Below are 18,720 nucleotides of genomic sequence, written 5' to 3' on the forward strand. Positions count from 1 at the left end.
TGTGTCCAGAGAGGAAAACTGCAATTCAGATATCGAGGATGAAAACAAAGTGACCCAAACTTCACTCTCAACATTTTTACAAGAATGGGCAACAAAACACCTCATCAAGCATAATGCCCTAGATGATCTCCTGAAAGGACTTTAAAAAAATGGACACCCAGAGCTTCAATCAACAGCAAGGACACTGCTGAAAACTCCAAGACTCATTACATCAGTGGCAAAATCAGGAATGGAGTGTGTCCATTTTAACTTAAGAGAGAGCCTTCTTGAACAGCTGCAGCGCTATCCAAGAGAGATTACAGAAGGAGTTAGCACATTGGAGCTATCATTTAATATAGATGGCCTGCCTATTTTTAAAAGCAGCAAAACAAATCTTTGGCCCATTCTCTGTGCCATTCACCTGCCACCCGTCTGTGTCTTCCCTGTCACACTGACACTTGGTCCCACCAAACCAACAAATTTGGATTTTACTGAAGAAGCCATAAAGGACATCCAGGAACTTTTGGACAATGGTTTGGATGGAAAAGAAATAAAAATCAGATGTGTTGTGTGTGACGCACCCGCAAGAGCCATGGTAAAAAAGATCAAACAATATTCTGGATACTATGGGTGTGATAAATGCACACAGAAGGGTACATGGGTGGATGGACGTGTGACCTACCAAGAAGTTGATAACCTCACTTTACGAAGCAACGACACATTCCGCGCTGAAATGACTAGACGTCAAGAAAATGAGGACACTCTTGTGTCCCCCTTTCTGAGCCTCCCACTAGACATGGTACAACAATTCCCGATTGATTACATGCATCAAGCTTGCCTGGGAGTAATGAAAAAACTAATAACAGTGTGGGTTAGAGGAGACAGGAAAGTGAGAATGTCTGCTGAGCAAATAAGCAATGTGACCCAAAGGCTGCTGTCACTTCGAAAGGTCATTCCTAGCTGTTTTGCCCGGAAACCTAGAAATTTGGAAGACGTTGACCGATGGAAGGCAACGGAACTGCGGCAGTTTGCTGTTTACACAGGAAAGATCGTGCTTAAAGGAATTCTGGCTGACCAGCTATATGATCACTTCATGGTCTTCAGTGTTGCCTTGGGTCTTCTGCTTTGCCCTACACTTGCAGTGGAACACAACAGCTACAGCAAAGAGCTGATGAAATACTTTGTTGGAAAAGCAGGAGAACTATATGGAGACCACTTCATTGTGTACAATGTACATTCAATGGTGCATTTACCAGAGGAGGCAATGGCTTATGGCAGTCTTGATGATTGCAGTGCATTTCCTTTCGAAAATTATCTTGGGAAGCTGAAACGACTAGTAAGATCAGGAAAGCAGCCACTTACTCAAGTGGTGAAACGGCTAGAAGAGATGTCAAAATCCCCATTGTCTGTGGAGGCCTCTGAGCCCAAATTCAAAAGGCCTAATAATGCCTTCATACTTGATCAAGGTAAATGCTGTGAGGCCATTGAAGAGAGCGAGTCGGATGATGGTTGCCAGATGTTGCTATGCAGGCTTTTTGAGAAAACAGAATCACTTTTTAGAGATCCATGTGACTCAAGAATACTTGGATGCTTCAAAGTGCAATCAAGGCATGCTGTCATGAAGCTCATACCAAAACGGCAACTGACAAGAAAAGCTATAATGGTGGAAAAAAGAGAAGAGACTATCTTCTTAGCAATCCTGCATGTGCACAGATAATGCCCCAGTCAATCACTCACTCACTCGCTCTCTCACTCACTCACTCACTTACTCACACTCTCTATCACTGATTTACTCACTCACTCACTCACTCACTCACTCACTCACTCACTCACTCTCTCACTTACTCACTCACCCACACTCTCACTCACTAACACTCTCACACACACACTCACTCACTCGCACTCTCTCTCACTCACTCACCCACACTCTCACTCACTCTCTCTCTCACATACACTCACTCACTCACTCACACTCTCACTTACTCACTCACCAACACTCTCACTCACCCACTCTCTCTCTCACTCACTCACTCACTCACTCACTCACTCACCAACACTCTCACTCACCAACACTCTCACTCACCCACTCTCTCTCTCACTCACTCAAACACTCACTCACTCACTCACTCACTCACCCACTCACTCACTCACCCACTCACTCACTCACTCACTCACTCACTCACTCACCAACACTCTCACTCACCAACACTCTCACTCACCCACTCTCTCACTCACTCACTCACAAATAATAATAATAATAATTCATTACATTTATATAGCGCTTTTCTAGGCAGGCCTACTCAAAGCGCTTTTTACATGAAAGGGGGAATCTCCTCAACCACCACCAATGTGCAGCATCCACTTGGATGATGCGACGGCAGCCATATTGCGCCAGAACGCCCACCACACACCAGCTTACTGGTGGAGAGGAGACAGTGATGAAGCCAATCAGTATATGAGGATGATTAGGCGGCCATGATGGACAGAGGCCAAGGGGCAAATTTGGCCAGGACACCGGGGTTACACCCCTACTCTTTTTCGAAGGACATCCTGGGATTTTTAATGACCACAGAGAGTCAGGACCTCGGTTTAACGTCTCATCCGAAGGACGGTGCTCATTGACAGTATAGTGTCCCCATCACTACACTGGGGTGTTAGGACCCAGACAGACCACAGGGTGAGCGCCCCCTGCTGGCCTCACTAACACCTCTTCCAGCAGCAACCTGGTTTTCTCAGAAGGTCTTCCATCCAGGTACTAACCAGGCTCAGCCCTGCTTCAGTGGGCAACCAGTCTTGGGCTACAGGGTGATATGGCTGCTGGCACACTCTCACTTACTCACTCTCTCACTCACTCACTCACTCACTCACTCACTCACTCACTCACTCACTCACTCACTCACTCACTCACCCACCCACACTCTCACTCACTAACACTCTCACACACACACTCACTCACTCACTCACTCACTCACTCACCCACACTCTCACTCACTAACACTCTCACACACACACTCACTCACTCACTCACTCACTCACTCACTCACTCACTCACTCACTCACCCACACTCTCACTCACTAACACTCTCACACACACACTCACTCACTCACTCACTCACTCACCCACACTCTCACTCACTAACACTCTCACACACACACTCACTCACTCACTCACTCACTCACCCACACTCTCACTCACTCACTCACTTACTTACTCACCCACACTCTCACTCACTAACACTCTCACACACACACACACTCACTCACTCACTCACTCACACACACACTCACTCACTCACTCACTCACTCACTCACTCACACTCTCACTCACCCACACTCTCACTCACTAACACTCTCACACACACACTCACTCACTCACCCACACTCTCACTCACTCACTCACTCTCTCACACACACACACACTCACTCGCACTCACGCTCACGCTCTCACACACGCTCACACACACGCGCACACACGCGCGCACAAACACACACACACACACACACATCCAATGCTTCAATGTTAAGATCTACTGTTAATTCACCATTTAAGGACATTCAGGGAAACAAAGGAGGTTAAACAGTGAAGGTTATTATAAGCAATAAGTTATTGGATAAATATAATACACTGTGTAAATTACCTTCATTAAACATTTCCTTTTGTGTATTTTTATCTCAACAGATGAACAAAAGTTTTGCAGTTGTGGAATTTGGTGAGGATAATGCGGTTGAAGTTATTCCAACTTCATGGTTGGAGGAAACCAAAGAGGTATTGTTTTGTTTTCAATACGTTTTACATTAATTTACTGTACATTACTAAATCAGTTCAAGGATGGTAAATCTTTTTTTTTTCTTTTTTTTTCAGGGAATATTCTGTTACTGGACATTTACCCAATACAAGAAAACTTGTTAAAAACTGCACTCTGCCAGACAAGGCAAAGTGGAGGCGATGTCCATTAAAAAAAGTCTGGTTAAGGACAGGTAATGTAGTTTTTACAATATTTAAATGAATATACTATTATACTATCTCTAATATTTTTCAATATTTATCATATTTTCCAGACTCTTACACTAAAGGTCTTCAGAAATGCCGGCGAGTAGCGGAGACCTCAAATGTGGAAACTGAAGACTGCTCCAAAGTTGAAAAAAAGAGGGCACACAAAAAGACACAAAGATTTGTCTCTGAAATGGATTCTTCCTCAGAGGGTAACTATTCAAATCACTAAAGAATTTTTATATATCCACTGAAAACAAAACAACAACAACAAAAAAACAGGAAGCCAACGTAATAATAAATGAGTAATGACAATTTGTGAACTCTATTTTGAAGCATGTTTCCATTTCAGATGATGGAAGAGTTTTACCAAAAAAGAAAAAAGATGTGTCAAAACCTCATCCACCAAAATGTAAGTTGTTAACACAGTGAGTGAGTTTCAAAAAGCATATAAAAATATACATTTCTGGTCAACTATGTTACTGGTCTACTATGTTACTGACTGTTTTTACATAGACACCTAGAGCTACTAAGCGTATGGGACGTTTATTTTTACGGGTATACGTTTTAGTCAACTTGTTAACAATTTGCTGTAATTATATTTGTGTAACAGTCTAGACACAGATTTGCTATATTAAGCAATATTTTAGAAAAGAGAGAAGACATGACATCTAGTCTTTCATCAATGGGCTTCTTGAGAACATATCATGTAATACAAATTATGTGTGACTATTAATTTTTTGGAGGGTATTGTAACAGTAAACATCCACATTTTCCACATTTAGAGAAGTGATTGGTATACGTTTCTATAAAGTATGCATTGAGAATGATGAGAATCAAAATGATCTCACAGACCTAAGATGTACCCTCAATTACTGTATGGCCCAGATGACTATTACCCAATGTCTCCATTTATCAGCCATTCAATTTTGTATTTACAGATTCATCAATCTCCAATATTCATCCTCTGGACAAGGGTTTGTATAATATACAAGTATGTTTTTATGAGCAAACACATCTTCCCGAATGAATGAATGAATGAATCTCTCTCTCTCTCTCTCTCTCTCTCTCTCTCTCTCTCTCTCTCGTCAAAAAAGAAGATATTTCCTGTTATCTTTCTCAACAATGTAAGTATATATAGTTTTTTATTTTCATGTTTAATTATAACCTGTGACTCATTCATTAATACTGAATCTATATGGCCTGGTTTCACAGACAGGGCTTAGCCTAAGCCAGGATTAGGTTCATAGTTCATAGGTCACTTAAGAAAAAACAAGATGATCAGTGCACGTTTCTTTCAGTTGAAATAGCTTAGATTTAAAATTTAATCTAGGACTAGACATAAGCCTTGTCTATGAAACTGGGGGTTAATGTGGCTTTTGATTTCCACTTTCCTGCAGAGTTTAGCTTCAACCTTGATTAAACTAAACTTCCTTCAATTATAAATAAATTTCAATAATTAAATTATTAAATTAATCAACATTGATTAGCTTAATCAGGTCTGCTAGATTAAGGTTGGATCTAAACTTTGAAGAGTGGCCCTTGAAAACCCGTTTTGAAAATGCATATTCTTTTTATGTGTTTATACAGCAGAGGAATCGCTGCAGGAGTCCCACCTGCAAAGCATGTCACGGCCCCTTGAAGGTATGTTTCTAAATTTCTATTCTAAAATTCAGAATATTATATATTGAAATTCAGAATATTATATTTATTGTGAATATTAATAATTATAGATGGCAAAATTTTGTTTTATGCCACAGTTGCTTCAAAGCTTCTTGTAGAAGAGCCCCAGTGTTCTGACTCTGGGACAAAGAGTAAGTCCAATTTTGTTTTTCAACACTACAGTAATACTGCACATTTTTTAACACTGCGATATTGCTTCACAGGCTATCGCACAAAAGTCTTACAAAGACTTCAAGAAATTGTTGAAAACCAGCAGGACATCCTGGCCATGCAGAGGCAGCTACTGGCTGCAGTAGCCGTAACAGTGACGGAGGAGGATGGGGAATTCCTGGAAAAGGGGCCATGCCAAACTGTTGAGGAGCTGCAGACTCTTGACCAGGAATTAGAAAGCAAGGAAAAAAGGGCCAAGATGGTAATACTTATGCAAGACACTCAAATCTATTACCAGATTTTTTTCCAAATGAGAATAGCTCTATTTACAACCTGGTACAAATAGCAGTGACCTTGATGCAACAAATGGATGTCAAAACAAATTATAACAAAATATAATGTGATTCAACTCAAAGCAGGTGGCACGCAAACCTTAATGCAGGATACTTTTATTACTATAAAGTTTTTTTTTTCTTGGCCATAACAAACTCAGAACTCATGCTATACTGTTCTACCCACAGAAAAATCATCTGTGTCCTGCACATTCTTGGTTTTCCAGCTGCTTCTGCATATCTGATTTTTGGCTAGCTGAGTCATTATGATTACTGGCTAACTGAGTAAATGAAAAAATGAATGAAATTTTCTTTCTTTCTTTCTTTCTTTCTTTCTTTCTTTCTTTCTTTCTTTCAGACGAATTATCTTCGGTCCCTTGGAGGAGTGAACGCGGGTGCAACCTTGCGCAAAATAATGCGCAGGGTTGCAACCAATGAAGTGTTGGGTGCCTACAGCCTGAAAGGCAAAAAAGGCAAACTGCCCTTCCTGAAGCTCAACATTTGCAGTGTAATCATAGGCAAGTTATCAGTGGTTTTCTCTAATTATAGCCAATTTTTTTTTTTTTTTTCAATTAAAAAAATTTTGCACTTTGGAAAATTGTTCTTGTCCCAATGTACATTTTCGAATAATACCATATCTCAAATGGCTACAATGTTTACATACTTTTATTCCTACATCTAGGGGCAATGCAGAAGGTCTACAAGACTAAGGCCACTGACATCGAAGACCTGATATCTATGGTCCTGAAATTTGCCCCACACAGGCATTTAAAATGGTATGTAATTGTGTTAGTTTTGTTTTAGTTTTCAATGATTCAATGTACCTCATACAAAATAAAGTTTTGATATTAGTTTTAATAAAATCTAAACTTTTAACTTTAGAAAGAATAATTACTAGATGAGTGTAAAAAGTAGTGTATAATCCTCATAGTATATTAAGTAGTAGTAGTTATATTCCTATGTATATATCCTAGTTTATTATCTTCAATGGACGTCACTTATGCAGTAATCTGCAATTAAATTAATGCAGGGCAAATTAATTAATATCTTAAGGCTTGCATGGTGACTTCAGTAGTTTCATAGAAGTATCATTTTTATTCTTTTTTTTTAAGTTAAAACTAGGGCAAGTTAAAAGCATTATATAATGTTTTCTATTATAATATAATTGCTCTAACTTGTCCCCCCCCCTCCCCCTCCCCCTCCCCCTCCCCCCTTGTTTTTGTTTTGCAGCTGATGGGGAAGTGAAGATGGAGAAGTTTCAAATTTTTTGTTCACCGCACATTTTCACAGTTTTTTGTTCACTGCACACATTTTCAGTTTTAGGTTTTACACCTTTCCATACCTATAAATTGTTTTGTTGTTTAAAATAAAATGTTAATTTCCCATTTCAGAGATTGAGATAATTTCTTTAAATGCAAGTCATTTTATATGTATATTCATGGTTCATAAGATTCTTATGTACAAAAAGAAAAATATAATTTTTTGTACTATAATAAACTATGTATAAGTAGTGGCTTGTTGACTAATTATTAATGTACCGACAAACGTTCTGGGAACCTTCAGAGAACCTTATTCTTATGTTTTGTGAACAATAAACTATGCAGAGTATGGCTTAATTGTTTACTGATTATTAATGTACAGACATCATAATGTATTAGGTTAGGAGAACGTTCTGGGAACCTTCAGAGAACTTTATTCTTGTGAACATAAACTATGTAGAAGTATTGGTTTGTTGACTGATTATTTATGTATAGACATCAGTAGAGGTTAGGGGAACGTTCTGAGAACCTACCCGGAACGTTCTGGGAACCTACCGGGAACGTTCTGGGAACCTTGTTGTAAAATTCCTGAAATGTGCTTAGGTTAGGGGAACGTTCTGGGAACCTACCGGGAACGTTCTGGGAACCTACCGGGAACGTTCTGGGAACCTTGTTGTAAAATTCCTGAAATGTCCTTAGGTTAGGGGAACGTTCTGGGAACCTACCGGGAACGTTCTGGGAACCTACCGGGAACGTTTTGGGAACCTACTCGGAACGTTCTGGGAACGTTCCCCTAACCTAAAGGGAACGTTCTATTTACGTAAAGAAAACTTTCCTGGCTAACCAATAGGGAACGTTCTTGGGAACGTTCCCAGAACGTTCTGGGAACCAAAAACTAACGTTCCCAGAACGTTCCCAGAACGTAAAATTGTTTGCTGGGAAAACCGTTCGTCCGTTATCGATTATATTTCATCTAAATGTTTATATCAGAAGTAAAACATATTTTAAATCATTCTTTTATTTATTTAAACTAATATTGTGAACATGCACTGTATTTATGATTATGACTCATAATGAAGATGTACGGTTGTCCTTCCTCTGCCGTTAGATATAGGCTAATGCGTCAGTTCCACTAAACGGCCCAGCGCGCTCGCTGGCGCGGACATGTAGAAAGGATAGATGGATGTTTGCTTCATGTGACAGGCTTGGTGAGTGAAATTATAGTTGTATTATCTCTCTGTATATGTATAATGTTCTTAACATGCTCTGTCTAAAAGCAAACAAAACGACATTTAACTCCAGCTCACCATCGGTTCGCCAAACTGCTCCGTCTCCAAAACGTTCATACACATAGGTCACAGTTTGCGTGCAGATGCGCACATTTACCCATCAAGTTTGTCTTTATAAATCACATCTTATGCGTCGGAAGTGTCGTCCGCCTCTCTAACGCCTCCGCTTTGGGGCGTGTCTGTTGCGAGTGTGTTTAATCTAAGTTTTTTACAACACACACACAGTATAATCATCAGCGATGCACGCGATTACATTTAGAAATAGACGCTTTGTTTCCAAATGCACTAAGCAAAGATATCCTTTCAATTTTATAAACTTTTATTAACCCAGCCAATATAATCACAATGAACACATCCAAAATAAAATCTTTAACATATATAACAACTGCAAAGCGTCTAATTTGTAAACAAAATGATTTACGCACTAAATCCAGCATAAACTCCTGCACAATTTGCATATTTTTAAACTCTCAAAACAGACGTCACATTCCGAACCTCACAGCAATTGGCTGCCGACCGCGTTTTTCGCTTGATATTTGCATAAAGTCAAAAACTGCCCAACCTTTTTGACGCTCTCGGTCGCTCTCAACGCTTTCTCCGGTCCGCTGGCAATCCCAAAATGCACTGCGCGAGCGTGAAGCTCAACTTCCATAGGAATGAATTGAAAACGCTCGCTCCGCTCCGCTCGCAACGCGCCAGTGGACACGCACCGTCAGGGTCTGTTCTGTGCGACGCAGCGGTGATAAACGAGGCCCAGATGCTTTTACTTTCGTTTTCCTCTTCTTCGTGTGTTTCACAGGAGGGTTTGGAACAGCTGAACAGTTGCACACCGACACCTACTGCACTGGAGCGGGATATTATACCACATCTCTAAATCCTGTTTAAAACCTCTTAAATAGACATTTCAACAGTGCATCTGTTATATTCCCTGTTTCTGGACTATTTAAGATGCTGGATATTGTAAATGACTGACATCCTGAGGTTTGCATTTATTATACATTCAATCCTTTTGTTTTGTATTAGGACACAAATGATTCATAATTCAAAAATAGAGCTGAATATGGCCAAAAATATCATCATAATTTGTTTGTTCACAATTAAACTCCACAGAGTAAGCTACCTTTTAATTTAGGGCCCACATTTATTTTTTATTTTTCTTCCTAAAGTGTGTTTTATTATATCTTTCTGGATTCTATGTTTTATGATTGAATACAAATGTAGCATCAAATATGATGTGTTTTGAAATGAGTAAAAACTTTCATTTTAAATGTAATCAGACAGTTTCAGTGTGTGTTTAACAGTAGTTTTCCTCAGATGAAACGGGGGAAAGCTTGTGAAGTGCAGCTCTGGAGATGAAGATCATGTGGAGTGTACTCATACAGTGAGACTGTGTGTGTGTGTGTGTGTGTGTGTGTGTGCAGATGCTGAAAACACCGAGAGCCTCATACCTGTTTGAGTTTGTGTAGGAGACTGTTGTCATGTTGATTTATACTGTGTGATAGGCTGTTAGATTAATCCATTTAGACAATCAGCCATAGTTTCATAAAAACATATATAATTCTTTTAAATTTCTCTTTACATGTTTATTTAGATCCCCTTTGTGCAGCTGCAGCGGAGAGCCCAGAGAGCCCAGCCGAGGAGTGGACGAGGCTGGCGATAGTGACGACTGCTCAGCTGGAGACGGCTCATCCGGACAATCCCACGGGCAAAAAGCTCAAGAAGAGAGCACAGCTATGGAAGGGCAAGGGGAAATTCACTTCCCAAAAGGCAGGCACCACATAGTCTATCCCAGTGTGTCACTGACTGTGTTGCACTTGGCAAAAACACAGTAAATAGACAGTGTCGGAAGTTCAGTTTTTTTCTTTTTTTTATAAGCCTGAGGTAGTCGTGCTTCTACGGCTGCTGTCTCCTCTGTTACGGCCTCTACCGCGTCCTCATCTGGCACCAGTGTCCAAAGGACGAGACAGAGTTAGATGACCAGCTTTGTGAGAACACCAATTGGCCCTGTCAAACAAAGCAAAGTGGATGAGGAGTTATCTAAAATGATTGCACTGGATTTTCAACCTTTTTCAATCGTCAGTGACACTGGATTTAGAAGATTCTAGAAGGCAATTGATCCATCATACATTTTACCGAACCGAAAGACTATATCAAACACTCTGATGCCACAGCTCTACAGCAGAAGTAAAGAAGAGGTGAAGGTGAAAGTCAGCAATGCCTCTGCTGTGTGTCTGACGACTGATGCCTGGACGTCTCGGACAACTACAAGTTTTATGGCAGTCACTTGTCATTTTATCGATGAACATTTTACTAGAAACCGCATCAGCGTTTGTTGAATTATTGTTATTCTTACCATAAATTAAATCATGTGATAGTATTTATAACTTGAATTGACAGTTAATTTATTTAGTTTGCAAATAAAGTCTTTCTCCATTCTCCTCTACCTGGCGAACTGCTGTTTAGGTGAGCGCATTTACGTTTACATTTATTAATTTAGCAGACGCTTTTATCCAGAGCGACTTACAAATGAGGAATACAACAAGCACTTTGTCTCGAAAGCAGTAGCAAGAGAAGTGCTAGCAATACATGGTGTCAGTCATTGTCTGGAACAGTGAAAGCAAGGAGAGCACTTTCTGTGAAGATGTTTGTTGTTATTTTAACAGTCGTGAGGAGAATGCAGTTAAAGAGTTTCAGAATCAGTATACACAGTTTCTAAAGGACGCTATCGTGTGTGGAAGCCTCATATCCATAGTGTGGTCTCACTTAAGACAAGCCTCACTGCTTTCAAACCTATTTTATTTATCTGACCTCCTCTCAGAGGGTAAAGTAATATCTGTTCTGTTGAGTACAAGGTCTTGTAATATTTTTTGTGTTTATGTCAATATTTTTGTGAGTTGTTTAATAATTCCAAATTGGTTCAATTCATTAATGTGTTGTTTTGTATTATTACATTTAATATAAATGTCTTTTAACATCTACATTTTGTCATTTTATTTGTAGGCCTACTTAAAAAAAAAAAAAAAACGTTATATCTGAATACAGAAAATGTATTTATTTTATAACAGCATATAACCTATACACTATATTATCAGAGCATATATGTTAATACATCATTTATACAGAGCATATATGTTCATACCGATACATGGCAACTGCTCAGAATCATTGTCATTTAGAAATAAGATCACGTGGGTGTTTGAATCGAGATCACAATCTTTTAACAAGTAATTGTCCTATCATATAGTAGACAAAGAAAACTGAAATTTAAGTCATTATTCACTAAAAGTCTTTCCCTCTGCTGCAGCATTTAAATGTCATTCTCCATTCTGCATATTTAAACAATTGCAAAAAGCAATAGCGTTTTGCAATCAGTGTTGTCCTGTGAAAAAGCAACCTGTCTTAGCACGCTGTTTTAGAATCTAAGCACAGATGCAATTGGAAGTTTTGGCTGCACTTGTGGCTGGTCCCTCGTTATAACCACAGTAGGGCTGCTTCTACCTGATCTGCACTCAAATCCAGTCTTAAAACATATCTCTGTTCATTGGCTTTTATTATCTTGTTTTGTTCTTCTCTGCTTTCTTTTATTTGTTATCTTACAGTCTTTTATTTTGTGTTGTACAGCACTTTGGTCTGCCTTGTTGCTGTCATTAAATGGTGTAGAAAATCCTGCTGTGATCTGATTGGCTGACTGAGTCTTGATAAAGAGCACCTGTGCCCCCTTACTAATTATGTTTCAGGGTGTACTCACACTAGGCACGGTTGCCATGAACCGGGCCCGAGTACGATTGTCCCCCCTCCCCACTCCCCACTCCCCACTCCCCACTCCCCACTCCCCACTCCCCACTCCCCCTCTGGCCTGCACTCACATAGGGTTTCAGCATTCGTGCCGGAGCACGCTTACGTCATTATGGTGCAACGGTTTCGGGATAAACAGAAAGAGCGGCGCTCTCACTGAACACAATGGAGTCCATCGCTCTGTTTACTTTGTGGATAATTTTGAGTCGTTTGGTCCACGGTGGTCCACAGCCCTCTCACAGCCTGTTGTTAAACAGATCTATCGCCTTTGTGGCACGAACATTTTCACGTAATCGTGCTGCTCGTATGAGGAGGTTTCGCATTGCACCTCTGCCGTAGACCAAAGCGACCCTTTCCCCGCCAATGTTGGTTTTGGAGCGTCGCAAAACCGTGACGTCGCGCGTCCTGTTCCGTGCTCTAGCACGGTTAGCGCTCACACTGCATGCGAACCGCGCCCGAGTCCAACTGAACCGTGCTCTGGCCCACCTCTTCCAAGCGGGCCAGGGCCGGCTAATCGAGCCGCGCCCGGGCACGGTTCGGAGCACTCACACTAGTCAAACGAACCGCGCTTTGGTGGTCAAACGCACTCGGGCACGGTTCAAACTGGCTAGTGTGAGTACACCCTCAGTCTCCTCTTGTTTGAACCAAAAGTCTGTCGTTCAGACATGGCTTGTGTGGAATTGTTGCGTTGTTGACCATGTAAGTTTCCTTTTTTGATTGTTTGTTTAGTTTAAAGGATTATGTGTGTTTGATATGATATATTGAATTCTAGTTATGTTTAGTAGCTCTTCAGTGTTATACTCATTTGATTGTTAAAGCTGATTTCAGATGTATGATTTAAGATTTGCAATTATGTTTGTATTTATTAATGGTTTTGTTTATGGGTTTTAGAAACCAACAATTACCATCACTGCCATCTGTGAAATGTCTACTCCTATATGTCACTACAAATAAACTGGGAAAAGTACTTGATGACTGCATGAGTTTTAATGGACCCACCATTCCAGTAGCAACAGCCAAATCAGCCTAGAATTTCTGCTAAATTTCTACATGGTCCTTCGAGCCGGAGAGGCTACTGGAATGGAGACTGAGGATGACTGTGTGAAACCTAAACGTTCATCAAGGATTGTTAAACCTCCAAGATGGCACTGTTGGAAACTCAGAATCGAAGACCAGGAGACTTTGGGATCACGTTCAAGAAGTTATTCTTTATTGAGGACTTTGCGTTGACGTGGCTGCAGTTCTTCCAAAGTCTGACTAAGTGGACGTTCTCATACAGTTTATATACATTTAGGGGCAGATACCAAAACTTTGTGATGAGACAGGTTTAGGAACCTGTTCGAGACTGAGAGTGCTGCCCATCCTAATCCACTCAGCATATCTATTCAAATGCGGAGACCCGAGTACAGGACTGGCAGGACTCTCTTGCTAAAACACAAGCTCCAAGAGCCATTAAGAGTTTCAGTAAAACAGGACTGACCGGAGTCTTTTGCTAGAAAACTCTGATAATAATAATTTATACCTAACCTTAACATGCTAAATTCAATGTAAACCTAAATTAAACATTTTAATAAATTTGTAATACAACCTTCTTGAACGTGATCCCAAAGTCTCCTGTTCTTCGATTCTGAGTTTAAAATATGTGATATGTTAGATCATGCTAGCAGTATGAATCTGGAAACTTACTTAATGGGTGATTTCAATATAGATTGGAATTCTTCTGAATGTCCTAGGAAAATCAAATTAATGAGCACAGCAACAGCATGTGGATTATCACAGGTAATTAATAAACCGACTAGAATATGTATAAAAAGGGATGGCACTCGATCAGCTTCCTGTATCGACCACATGTTTATAAATAGACTACAAGTTTGCTCAAATTGCTTATCAGTGCCAGTTGGTTTTAGTGACCACAATCTTATTGCAATTGTAAGGAAAACAAAAGTTCCTAAATCGGGTCCAAAAGTAATAATGAAAAGGTCATTTAGAAGATTCAATCATTTACTATGAAGATGATGTCAGAAACACAAATTGGTCAATTCTACAAAAGGATCCAGAGAAGGCATTTCAGCTTTTTGATCAAACTTTAATGACAATTGTAGAAAACCATGCACCAATAAAAAAGTTTACAGTTCGAAATGTCAACACCCTGTGGTTGGATCAAGAATTAAAAGATCTTATGAAAGAGAGAGATCTCGCTAAACAAGCAGCAATCATATCTAAATTCAAATCAGACTGGCAAATATATTGTAAACTTAGAAATTTTGTAACTAAGGTAAATAAGAAGAAAAAGAAATTGTACTATACTAAGAAAATTATAGAAATAAAACATGATAGTAAACAATTATGGAATACACTGAATAATATATTAAGAGGAAATAATAAATCAACTTATTTAGAACATGAAGGTGAATTTTTTACTAAACCAAGTGATATAGCGAATCATCTTAATGATTATTTAATAAATAAAATAAATAAACTTAAAAATACTACACAGCCATACAAGACAGATTTATCAAATACACTGATAAATAAGATGATGGAAAGTAGATCATGTAGCTTTAAATTCAAGAGTGTCAGTGGTTCCAAAGTGGAATTACTTCTGATGAATTGTAAAAACAAACCACCTGGTGTTGACTACCTTGAACATAAGTTGCTTAAGCCAATAGTTGCAATCATTGCTCCTATTATTGCACATATAATTAATTTGTGTTTTATGGATAATATATGTTTGCAAGCATGGAAAATATGTAAAGTTGTGCCAATACCTAAAAATAAGAAACTGCCTTTCTCTGGGTCAAACAGTAGACCAATAAGTTTATTACCAATTCTCGGTAAAATAATGGAAAGAATTGTTTATGAACAGATTCAGTCTTATTTTATGAATAATGATTTAATTACAACTTTTCAGCATGCATATAGAGGAAAACACTCAACAGCCACTGCCCTGACTCAGATGGTGGATGACTGGTTCAAGGATATGGAGGAGAGGAAAATAATAGGTGTTGTAATGCTTGATTTCACTGCAGCATTTGATATAATTGACCACGACTTACTGTTAAAAAAAACTGGAATATTATGGTTTTTCACGACCCCCATTATTATGGATGAAAAGTTATTTGTCAGACAGAAGACAATTAGTTTACTTTAATGAAAGCTTTTCAAAGGTAAGGGTTGTGGAACATGGCGTGCCTCAAGGAAGTTGTCTTGGGCCGCTCCTCTACACAATCTTTACCAATGACCTTCCATCTGTTTTAGATAAGGCAAGCATTTCAATGTTTGCTGATGATTCCACTATATATTTAGCAGGAACTGATATTGGTGATTTAAATACAAAACTACAAAGAGAGCTACAGTTAGTGGTGGACTGGATAAGGAGTAACAAACTGATTCTCAATGCATCTAAAACTACCTGTTTAGTGGTTGGAACTCCTTTTTCTTTACTTTCCAAACCGAAACTTGAACTCAGCATAGAGCAAAATTCTGTTGAGCAAAGAGAAGAAGCTAAACTTTTGGGAGTGATGATTGATAATAGATTGTGTTGGGACAGACATGTTCAGAAACTGTTAACTAAAATGGGCAACACTTAGTCTGTTATTAAAAGGTGTGCAAAACATTTTACACCACAGATCGTTAAACAAGTACTTCATGCTTTGTTTTTTTCACAGCTTGATTACTGCTCTGTGGTTTGGTCCAATACTTCATCAACTAATATAAAAAACTACAGGTGATTCAGAATAAAGCTGCACGTGTGGCTCTCTCATGTGGGTTTAGATCAAATGTTGACAAAATGCATGAAAGCCTCTCATGGTTTAAAGTTAAAAATAGATTGGTGTATTCACTAATGGTATTTTTATATAATATTATAACAAACAAAACACCTTTTACTTTATATACAAAACTATCCTTTAGTACTGATACACATCATTATCAGACGAGGCATGCAGTAGGAGGTAGTTTTATTTTACCTATAGTGAAAACCAAATCAATTCAACGTTCAGTCAGGTACAGAGCGATGTGTGAATGGAACTCTCTCCCAAATACTATCAAACAACAAAACACTCTGTATGGTTTCAAAACATCACTTAAGAAATGTACGTTACAGACATTACAGAGAACAGCTGAGGTGGCAGGGGAGATTGAGATGACCAAATCCCACCTGAACAAAACAAGTGAAGATCTTCAGCAGTGGGTCACAGATGTTCAATTGTGGGCAGCATCAAGTCATTTTGTTACTAAATCTAAAGAAATCATGTCATGTGTGCAAGGGTGTAGGAATGAGTTTGATATTGAGGGGGACACATTTTATTCAACAATCATTGTTTTTATTGGGTGGGACCACATTAACTGCCACTAGGGATCATGTCCCCCCTTCCCCACCCGCTCCTACGCCCTTCCATTTGTGAAATTTGAATGTTATAACTTTTTGAATATTATGTTTGTACGCTTATCGTTTTGTTTGCAAACAGCTCCGAGTACCATCAGTTCACATGATCCACAGGGGCTGCAGCGTCTAATGGAAGGCTTGGTCCTTAAAATCCACCAAAAGAAAATGTGAGTTGTACAGAGAGACAGGTTTGTGATTGAGTTTTTTTATTTTTTTTATTTTGTAGGATCCTACACATTCTTGTGAAAGTAATCTATGAATCTGAATGGAAATGTCATAATGTGTGTACTTTATTAAAATTATATTTTTCTGAAATCTGTGTTCATGTGTTACCTCCTTGTAGACAGCAACAAAGACAGGCGATGCAAGCGATCTGCCATTGCTAAAGAGAAGAGCAAACTAGAAGAGGCTATAACATCATACAATGCTCTGGTCTCAAATGCAGAGGCTGTGGATCCAGCAGACACCCTTTTAGCACAAGACTTTTCAATATGGCCTTGGGAAACAGGTAGAGATTGGAACAGGAAATATTATTGTCAACGCAGTATTTAAGTTGTCTTTGTCTTCACTTACCACAATAGTGCACAATTAGATTCCATGTAGTTTAGTTTTATGTTACATTTATTTATAAAGAGAGAATCAGACTGAGGCCTTGGTCTCTTTTACAGCTGAGCCTTGTGGACAGAATATGTAAAATATAATTACAAGAAACATTATTAAGAATAACAATTACAGCACATTCAACAGAAAATGGTTAAAGTGTAACTCTCGCCAAAATTTAACCTATGGTGGGTTTTTTTAATGTATTCGAGTCAACCTTTTCATTAATAGCATAATTTGGATGTAAAAGCCACGTTTAAGATTTATTGTAGTTTCATTGTTCTGTCAAATGGCCGTTTGAATTGAAGTGATAGGGGCATTGCTATGATGGCATGAAAATTGCTATTCCTAAAACCCTAAAAAGGCTCAACATAACATGAAACTTTTTTCAAAGTATCACCAGGGGCTCTAGACATGAACTCGAACATTGAGAACATTGTTTGTGTTCAAAAAGTTTACAAAAATGCAAGGTTTTGTAAAAATTATTTTTGCAGTTCGTGATTCCGGGGTCTGCCATTTTGCCAGTCAAAAAGTGTCGATCTCTGATTGCAAAGTAACAGGGAGGAGAGTAAACATGAAAAAGCTCCTAAAGCTTAGTTCCATATAAATGCATGGGTAATTTGTTGTTTTGTCTTTAGTGAAAAGCAATATTGACCTTGTAGTTCCTAATATGGAGTCTGTTCATTCGCATTCGGAGATCGACACTTTTGGACTGTCAACATAGAGACGGCTGGAAAGAAAAACAGCTACATTGAGTTGTTCAAAACATTTCTTTTTAGTAAACTCTGTGTACACAAACAATGTTCTCAATGCTTTAGTTCATGTGTAGAGCCCCTGGTGATACTTAGAGAAAAGTTTAATGTTGTTTTAGGAATAGCAGTTTTGATGCCATCATAGCAATGCCCCCATCACTTCAATTCAAACGGCCATTTGACCGAACAATGAGACTACAATAAATCTTAAACGTGGCTTTTACATCCTAATTATGCTATTAATGAAACGGTTGACTCGAATACATTTAAAAAAAAACATCATAGGTTAAATTTCGGCGAGAGTTTATGCTCTAATGTGGCATGGATTTAAAATGCCCTAAAGGAACCAAAGCATCAATCTTGAGTTCTCTCTGTAAATCATTCCTAGTGTGAGGGGCATGGTAGACAATAGTTTTTCTTAAATAACTCGTTTTATTTGCTTTTTTTATTATTGAGAATATAGTGATCCTAGTTTTTTTTTAATTCAAATGTGCTGACAAAGT

The 18,720-nt window shown here is 38.8% G+C and overlaps 1 long non-coding RNA gene across 1 annotated transcript; it reads left to right on the forward strand.

Annotated features, from left to right (window-relative positions):
* Positions 1-16,658: 16,658 nt before the first annotated feature.
* Positions 16,659-17,327, forward strand: LOC307170836. The gene is made up of 3 exons (XR_013823456.1): positions 16,659-16,701; positions 16,948-17,053; positions 17,209-17,327. It is a non-coding gene; the product is annotated as an uncharacterized lncRNA (long non-coding RNA).
* Positions 17,328-18,720: the final 1,393 nt, after the last annotated feature.

The sequence above is a fragment of the Squalius cephalus genome, assembly GCF_949319135.1.
Source record: "Squalius cephalus genome assembly, chromosome: 1".
Classification (NCBI taxonomy): Eukaryota; Metazoa; Chordata; class Actinopteri; order Cypriniformes; family Leuciscidae; genus Squalius; species Squalius cephalus.